The 9,646-nt window shown below is 32.0% G+C and overlaps 2 non-coding genes across 2 annotated transcripts; both read left to right on the top strand.

The window, feature by feature from the left end:
- The first annotated feature begins 624 nt into the window (after nucleotides 1-624).
- On the top strand, nucleotides 625-695 carry TRNAC-GCA (transfer RNA cysteine (anticodon GCA)). The gene has a single exon. It is a non-coding gene; the product is annotated as a tRNA-Cys (tRNA).
- A 3,701-nt stretch (nucleotides 696-4,396) lies between these two features.
- On the top strand, nucleotides 4,397-4,468 carry TRNAT-GGU (transfer RNA threonine (anticodon GGU)). The gene has a single exon. It is a non-coding gene; the product is annotated as a tRNA-Thr (tRNA).
- The last annotated feature ends 5,178 nt before the right edge of the window (nucleotides 4,469-9,646 follow it).

Here is a 9,646-nt window from a genome sequence, read left to right as displayed (position 1 = left end):
AAAAAAAAATCCATTCGAAATTGTCAAGAAAAGATATATTTTGAAGTGAAGTATTTTGGAGAGAATTGGGGAGAATATGATTAGAGTATGTTATGTGTAATGTAATAAGGCTTGTATTTTTGAAACATGCATATATTTAACTGCAGCTATAGATCTGTCTCTAACTTTATTGCAGTCATATTTGTTCAGGATAACAAACACATAACATGTTGTGTGAATTTTTACAAATTTTCTATTGAAAATTGTAAAAAAAGAATAAGCACGATAATTTCTTGAAAATACCGTATAGTATTGGTATTCTATATCTATATAGATATGGATAAGATACTCGATTAGATAATATCTGTGTAACAGATCAAATTGATATTCTAGGGTTTACATATATTGAAAGTTGCTGTTATAATTAGAATGAACAAAGTTAAAAAAAAAAGCAATATTGATTGGTTATGTATCAATTTTTATTTTCTGATCTCATTAAGAAAAAAAAATTTCTATTCAAATATTCAAGAATAATTCATAAAAGAATAGTTAACGGTTGCGATTTGTCTCAAGATTGTTTTTCAATTTTTCAATAGAAAGAAAAGGGGGGAGTATTCTCAAAAACTTCATATCTATATTTTTATTGGCGGCATGGCCGAGTGGTAAGGCGGGGGACTGCAAATCCTTTTTCCCCAGTTCAAATCCGGGTGTCGCCTGATCGATAAGAAACTGTAAATGAAAGATTATATTACGTTTTTTTAGAAAACTTTTTTTCCAACAGAAGCAAGCGAGGGAAAAGGAGTCTTGAGAATTGCGTTTGATTCGAAATTATAAGCATCAGTAGCTTAAAAAATGTTGTAAATATTTTTGTCTCGAATTCAAGGAAAGATTCTAGTAGTGAAAAGGAATCCATAAATTTAGAAATGATAGTTCGTTCACTACACAACTATTGTAGTGTCTGTCTCCTGACTGGGTCTTTTATTAGATTGGATTAAGAATAAGTCGGATAGGAAAGTCCATTTTTAGGTAGAGAAAAGGCAGAAGAAAAACCTTCTATACAGACTAATTTAAAGTTTATGAGTGCTTCCACATTTTATCAATATTATTTATTTAGATCAATTCTATTTAATAGCTTTAATTTAGCTAATTCGCTTTCGTAATATTCAAAAAAAGTATTCTTTAGATTTTCATATTCTATATTCTAATAAAATTAAAAAGTTTTGATTCTAAAATCGAATAGAAAAGAAAAAAAGTTTTTTTAATTATTTTAGAGAACGAATTGGGAGACATTTAAGGGACTATTTCAAATAGAAAGAAGAGTATAAGTATGCAAATGAATCTGTCTTGATTCTTTTTTTATGAAATCCTTAAGGAAATGATAAAAGAGAAATCTTAATATTCCCACCTGGTAGTAACATTCATTGACTTATAACTTCCTATAATTTTTTTATGTTTAATGTTTTATGATTTTACTAAAAATAATCAAAAAAAACTTTTTAGATGTTCTAATAACTAATAAATAGAATGAATTCTTGTTTTTCGTGAATGATGTTAGCCCAGAATCCTTTTTTTGACTCTGTAATAGCAATTCCACTATTATAGTATAGTATTTTTAGCGAATAATACAAAAAAAAGAATAGAATAAAAAATTTGAAAAAATAATGAAATAGTTCCTTCATATTTATAGAGATAGGAGACAAAATTTACATGGATATAGTAAGTATTGCTTGGGCTGCTTTAATGGTAGTTTTTTCATTTTCCCTTTCCCTCGTAGTATGGGGAAGAAGTGGGCTATAGGGATACTAAAAATTGAGTTAAGGGATCCAAGTAACCTTGTTGATTTCTACCTGAATTTTTGAATTTCGAAACTATTGAATGAAAATATTTCATTTAAACTAATACTAATTAATTGAGTTCAAATAGAAAATCTATCTTGATTCTATTATATTTTAGTAGTGTAATGTATTCTATGTATCTTATAGGAATTGAAAATACTCTTTCAATCAAACAAATATTTTCATTATTCCCATATTCCTATTTTGAGAAAAACAAGGGAATCAAAAAGAAGAAGAAATGGATTCCTATTCCAATCAAATTTTTCTTAAAATTTCTATTTCGATGAACTGACGCTTAACCTGGTTATATAGATATATATATATATGGAAAATGGCGGACCGTGTAATAACCATTCCTGTTTTTTTACCCCCTTTTTTTCCTAAGATACCGGAATTGTTTGTAAAAAGAATCTGAAAAAAAAAATTGGACGCAATTCTCAGATAGTAGAAATCAAATTGATTTCTACTATCTGGATTACGCTGATTGTACGATCATTTTTTTAAATCATTCATAAAAATGAAGAAATCATATTTCAGTGAAATTAGTCACTTTTACTTACCGTTTTTACATAAATTATAAGTAAAAAAGCAGTAGGAACTAGAATAAACAGTGCAGTAGCAATAAATGCGAGAATATTTACTTCCATAATCTTTATTATGTTCTATTTCTCTTAAATTTCTAAAAAAAAAATTCGGGATTTAATCCCATAGAAATGTTCAATCTTTCAACAATGGTATAAATTGGATTTCAATGATATCAAATCGGATCAATATCATGAATCACAAAATCTGAGCTATCAAATCAACTCATGAAATAGTATAACATAGGAAGATCTTTTATCCATACTAAATAAAACAAAAAAACATTTATTCTTGATGAAAGTCCAAAATCCCTTTCCTTCCTTTTTCGGCGAAACAAATGAAAAAGCAGGGGGGGGCCCCAAATAAAATTTTGTTTATCAATTTGATTCCCTACAAATACACAAAAAAGGAATTTATTTTTTATTTTTTTGGATTTATATCCAACGGGATTGACGGGGCTCGAACCCGCAGCTTCCGCCTTGACAGGGCGGTGCTCTGACCAATTGAACTACAATCCCAGGGAAAGGGGTGTACTGTATAAATATTTTTACGGACCGTTTCTGTCAAACCTTTTCTTTTTCTATTTCGGATTCGAACCTTTTTGTTGTAAATGAAAAAAGCGCATTTTTTTATATATTGATATGTATATCGATATCCACTTTAGTGAGATCGACACAAATTACTCGTAATCCGTTTCTTATTCTTATTCTATTAACAAATCGATTGAAAATTGAATCAATGAAAAAAAAATATTTTTTTTTTCAATTTTTCCTTATATTTTCTACTTACAGATCTTGACATGAATACCGATTATTAACAAGATTTTGAATTTGTGGAAAGAAATATGGAATACAGAAAAAAAAGAAATAACCTTAGATATGTTTAATATTTTGATTCTTCCGTATCATAGCACATCAGTCATTTCCAGAGAACTATAAATGGGTTATAGAATTTCATAGTGGATCGGCAAATTCTTGGGCCGAGCTGGATTTGAACCAGCGTAGACATATTGCCAACGAATTTACAGTCCGTCCCCATTAACCGCTCGGGCATCGACCCAGCACAATAGGAAGAATACATTTCAGTTTTTATTGAAAATTTTTGATCAACTTCCTTTCGTAACACCCTACCCCCAGGGGAAGTCGAATCCCCGCTGCCTCCTTGAAAGAGAGATGTCCTGAACCACTAGACGATGGGGGCATACTTGCCCGACCGCCATTATACTACGTTCATAGTATGAACAGTTTTTTGCAATTGTCAATATAATGATATGATTCGATAAAAAAAAATATTTTTCGTTCTTTCATAATTCCATAGAAATTTTTTATTAATCATTTATATTTCTAAATTTTTTTATTCCAGTCATAATAAGAAAAAAAAAGAAGTAATGTTCCAATAAAGAGAAAATTCTTCACAGGAATGATTCGTTTGTTGCAAAGGACGAGAGGTTAAAACTTCATTTCTATCATTTATTACTAATACTAAGATTCGATAGGTAGATTTATATCTAATACTAAGAAAAAAAACTTTGGAAAATAGAATTTTTCAATAAAAAAATAAAAATTTGGTTTAGGGACAGAACATATTGAATCCATTTTATCAATGATTCGATTTTATCAATGTTTCGATGAAATATTTTATTTTGTGAGTACATTTATGTATCAATAAAAAGAATTTAGTGTTATGATTAGAATGACTTCAAGAATCCATTTTGAAATAATATATTTGATATGGATCAAATCCAATCTTAATCAATTCTTTTTTTTAACTATATTCTATTCACTAGGTAAATCCAATTTTTTGTTCTTTGATGAGTCATTATACAAATAATAGATATTGATGTACATGTATTCTAATCCCATTTATATCATTTAATTTATATAATTTATATAAATTTATAGAAATAATTTATATAAATTTATAGAATAAGTATACACAGTAACAAATATATGTACTAGTCATGCTAGTTCCTTATTTAGAAATTGAAAGAAAGAAAAAGGGCCCTTTTAACTCAGTGGTAGAGTAACGCCATGGTAAGGCGTAAGTCATCGGTTCAAATCCGATAAGGGGCTTTTTACTTTTTTTTTCAAAAGCAATAGTCTTTCTATTTGAAGGAAGAATAAAAAGATTCTTGATATTTTGAAAAAGTTTCTATTTGTAATAAAAAAGAAAAAGTGTAAAATTCAATAATGGAAAAATAAAAAAAAGTAAGTGGACCTAACCCGTTGAATTATATTTATATCTACTATTCTGATATTCAAATTTGATAAAGATTCAATTCGAACAATTTTTTTTCTTTTTAAGACTTTTTTCGTTTAGACTCCCTAAGAATCTCTGAATATTTCCAATGAAATCTTCTTGTTTCTGAACTAAGAAAAAAGGTTATGCCTTTTCTTTACTCAGAAGGGCCTTAATACGAATTTCAAGTTCCACCAAACAAGTTTTTTTAAAATTAAAATGAAACATATTTTTTTCCATAAATTTCTATTATTTCTATAAGATTAGATAGAATCTTATAGAAATAATAGAAAAATACATTAAATTATGTCTTCACATATCAAATAGTTTCTTTTCATATCGATGTGTACGATATTTTTCCAGCAATTCATATATATGAGACAAAAACTTTCATTTACAGTTTTTTCTTTTTATTATAGTATTTATAAAAAAAAATGAAATACTAAAGAAAAAACTGTAAATGAAATAGAAATTTAGAAAACCTATGATCCTACAGTAGTTTCCTAGACAAAATAGAAGTCAATTCACAACCAAACTTCAAGAATAAGTTTCTTTGATGAAAGGAGAGAAATATGTCTGAAGATCCGCTAGGTATAAGAAGTGAAACAGGGGATCATTTGTTTCTTGAACAGTTCTGAAAAAAAAATTTCTATCGGATTTTGGAGTCATAGCAGATTTTATGATTGATGACTTGGAAGATTTTTAAGAATAGATAAGGAATAACCACATCGAGTTCATGGATTTGCCCTAGATATCAATAGACCCATAAATGATTTTTTATTCGAAACCGATTAGAAAACAAGGGAAAGTATACTTATATATTCTATATATATATAGAGAGAGAAATGAATAGAGATAAATGATCAAGGTCCGTCCCATCTCTGAAAATGCTCTATGAGGTGTTGGGAAATGGTTGAAGTAGTTGAATAGGAGGATCGCTATGACTATAGCTCTTGGTAAATTTACCAAAGATGAAAATGATTTATTTGATATTATGGATGACTGGTTGCGGAGGGACCGTTTCGTTTTTGTGGGTTGGTCCGGTCTATTACTCTTTCCTTGCGCCTATTTCGCCTTGGGGGGTTGGTTTACAGGTACGACCTTTGTAACTTCATGGTATACTCACGGCTTGGCAAGTTCTTATTTAGAAGGCTGCAACTTCTTAACCGCTGCAGTTTCCACTCCCGCTAATAGTTTAGCACACTCTTTGTTGTTACTGTGGGGTCCTGAAGCACAGGGAGATTTTACCCGTTGGTGTCAGTTAGGCGGTCTGTGGACTTTTGTTGCTCTCCACGGTGCTTTCGGATTAATAGGTTTCATGTTACGTCAATTTGAACTTGCTCGATCTGTTCAATTGCGACCTTATAATGCAATCGCATTCTCAGGTCCAATTGCTGTTTTTGTTTCTGTATTCCTTATTTATCCACTGGGTCAGTCTGGTTGGTTCTTTGCTCCAAGTTTTGGTGTAGCAGCTATATTTCGATTCATCCTCTTTTTCCAAGGATTTCATAATTGGACATTAAACCCATTTCATATGATGGGAGTTGCTGGTGTATTGGGCGCTGCACTACTATGCGCTATTCATGGTGCAACCGTAGAAAATACTTTATTTGAAGATGGTGATGGCGCAAATACATTCCGTGCTTTTAACCCAACCCAAGCTGAAGAAACTTATTCAATGGTTACTGCTAATCGCTTTTGGTCCCAAATCTTTGGGGTTGCTTTTTCCAATAAACGTTGGTTACATTTCTTTATGTTATTTGTACCAGTAACTGGTTTATGGATGAGTGCTCTTGGGGTAGTCGGTTTGGCCCTGAACCTACGTGCTTATGACTTCGTTTCTCAAGAAATCCGCGCAGCGGAAGATCCTGAATTTGAGACTTTCTACACAAAAAATATTCTCTTAAACGAAGGTATTCGTGCGTGGATGGCAGCTCAAGATCAGCCTCATGAAAACCTTATATTCCCTGAGGAGGTTCTACCACGTGGAAACGCTCTTTAATGGAACTTTAGCTTTAACTGGTCGTGACCAGGAAACTACCGGTTTCGCTTGGTGGGCCGGGAATGCCCGACTTATCAATTTATCTGGTAAACTATTAGGGGCCCATGTAGCCCATGCTGGATTAATAGTATTCTGGGCCGGAGCAATGAACCTTTTTGAAGTGGCTCATTTCGTACCCGAGAAGCCCATGTATGAACAAGGTTTAATTTTGCTTCCCCACCTAGCTACTCTAGGTTGGGGAGTAGGTCCTGGGGGGGAAGTTATAGACACTTTTCCATACTTTGTGTCTGGAGTACTTCACTTAATTTCCTCTGCAGTATTGGGCTTTGGCGGTATTTATCATGCACTTCTGGGACCTGAGACTCTTGAAGAATCTTTTCCGTTCTTCGGTTATGTATGGAAAGATAGAAATAAAATGACTACAATTTTGGGTATTCACTTAATCTTGTTAGGTATAGGTGCTTTTCTTCTAGTATTCAAGGCTCTTTATTTTGGAGGTATATATGATACATGGGCTCCGGGGGGGGGAGATGTAAGAAAAATAACCAATTTGACCCTTAGTCCAAGTATTCTATTTGGATATTTATTAAAATCGCCTTTTGGGGGCGAAGGGTGGATTGTTAGTGTGGACGATTTGGAAGATATTATTGGAGGGCATGTATGGTTGGGTTCCATTTGTATACTTGGTGGAATCTGGCATATCTTAACCAAACCCTTTGCATGGGCTCGGCGTGCACTTGTATGGTCTGGAGAAGCTTACTTATCTTATAGTTTAGGTGCTTTATCTGTTTTTGGTTTTATTGCTTGTTGCTTTGTCTGGTTTAATAATACCGCTTATCCTAGTGAGTTTTATGGGCCCACTGGTCCAGAAGCTTCTCAAGCTCAAGCATTTACTTTTCTAGTTAGAGACCAACGTCTTGGGGCTAATGTAGGATCTGCTCAAGGACCTACAGGTTTAGGTAAATATCTAATGCGTTCCCCGACTGGAGAAGTTATTTTTGGCGGAGAAACTATGCGTTTTTGGGATTTGCGTGCTCCTTGGTTAGAACCTCTAAGGGGTCCTAATGGTTTAGACTTGAGTAGACTGAAAAAAGATATACAGCCTTGGCAAGAACGTCGTTCTGCGGAATATATGACTCATGCTCCTTTAGGTTCATTAAATTCCGTGGGTGGCGTAGCTACAGAGATTAATGCAGTCAATTATGTTTCTCCTAGAAGTTGGTTAGCTACTTCTCATTTTGTTCTAGGATTCTTTCTATTTGTAGGCCATTTATGGCACGCGGGAAGAGCTCGCGCAGCTGCCGCAGGATTTGAAAAAGGAATTGATCGCGATTTTGAACCTGTTCTTTCCATGACTCCTCTTAATTGAGACGTGAGATCCAATGAAGTAGAAATCCCTTTTTTTTACTATAAATATTTGGTTGAGTAGAGCGAGTCGTAAAGAAGAATTTATTTTCCTATTTTCTTAGTTTCTATCGAATCTTTTTTTCGGGATGTTGAGGATATATAGCCCAGTCCGAAAAAAAGATTCGATAGAAACTAAGAAAATAAACAAATCTATTCATCGAGAAAAAGGAGAGAGAGGGATTCGAACCCTCGATAATTCTTTGTTTCAAACTATACCGGTTTTCAAGACCGGGGCTATCAACCACTCAGCCATCTCTCCAAAAGCTAATATATATATTTTTTTATCTTTATTCCACTGAGTAGACCATGAGTATTTGAATTGATACCCTTTTATCGACCCATAGGAAAGATATTCAATGTGAGGTACAAAATCCAGCAGGCCTTTTTGTGAAGTAAAAAAACTATCCTCGATCCAAGCCTCAAAAGGGTTGATAATAAACAAAAATCAATGAATTCATGATAAAACCCTTCTGCGTTTTTCCATTTACAAATTTTTTTTCAATGAATATTAAGAAAGGCATCCAGGGGTTGAGGGATCAAATGGTAAAGTTCTTTTGTTGGTAAATTGGAGGATTAGAAACATGACTATTGCTTTCCAATTAGCTGTTTTTGCATTAATTGCTATTTCATTTATTTTATGATTAGTGTACCTGTTGTATTTGCTTCTCCTGAAGGTTGGTCAAATAACAAAAATGTTCTATTTTCCGGTACATCATTATGGATTGGATTAGTGTTTCTAGTGGGTATTCTTAATTCTCTCATTTCTTGAAGTTCTTTTTATTCTAGATTAAAAATGAAATGACCCCTCCCTCAGAATTCTTTCGGATTGTCAGCCATAAAGGGAATAGATCAGTTCCTAAAAAAAAAAAAGAAAACTATAACACATTACATTCTAAGGGGGAGTAAACTTCTTCTATTGGAAAAATCTTATATCTTATACTTATATGGTGTACATTGTGAAACTAAAAGAAATAAAATAGAAAAAATGAACTATAAAAATTTGAATTTCATTTGAATATTCTATTCATATTAATATGATATGAATAGAATATTCAAATGAAATACTATAAATCTATTTATACGTCGTCTAGTATTTAATAATATAGAATATCTATCTGATCTCTATATAGATAAATATAATTTTTTATTAATAGGAACTTACTTTTTTAAGAAAAAAGTAAATCAAAATATTCGATAGAATGATAATTTCAATTCAATTATATAGATATATAGAAAAAAACCATATATAATAATAGAAATGTAATAATAGAAATGGGAATTCTTGATAAAAATGAATAGTAATAGAAAAATATTTTATTTGGGGAGACAATATCTATTATCTAAATTTCTTTTTCATTATCCCTATATCCCTATATAGAATATCAGGCCCATCTCTGTATAAATAGAATCGCATATCAAGTACAATGAAAACGCGGATATAGTCGAATGGTAAAATTTCTCTTTGCCAAGGAGAAGACGCGGGTTCGATTCCCGCTATCCGCCCTATGTATTTAATAGTCATAGTATGAAAAATGCCATAGAATTTACTGCGTATAATGCCCTTCTTCTTGAAACCTTGTTTTTTTATCAAATTCAAAAAGTT

Source organism: Vigna unguiculata, unplaced genomic scaffold (genome assembly GCF_037176805.1).
Source record: "Vigna unguiculata cultivar grain cowpea cultivar isolate G323 ecotype 2 unplaced genomic scaffold, ASM3717680v1 ptg000386l, whole genome shotgun sequence".
In the NCBI taxonomy this organism is placed as follows: domain Eukaryota; kingdom Viridiplantae; phylum Streptophyta; class Magnoliopsida; order Fabales; family Fabaceae; genus Vigna; species Vigna unguiculata.
The sequence above is the reverse complement of the archived record's forward strand: the minus strand, read 5'-3'. Positions and strand labels throughout refer to the sequence as shown.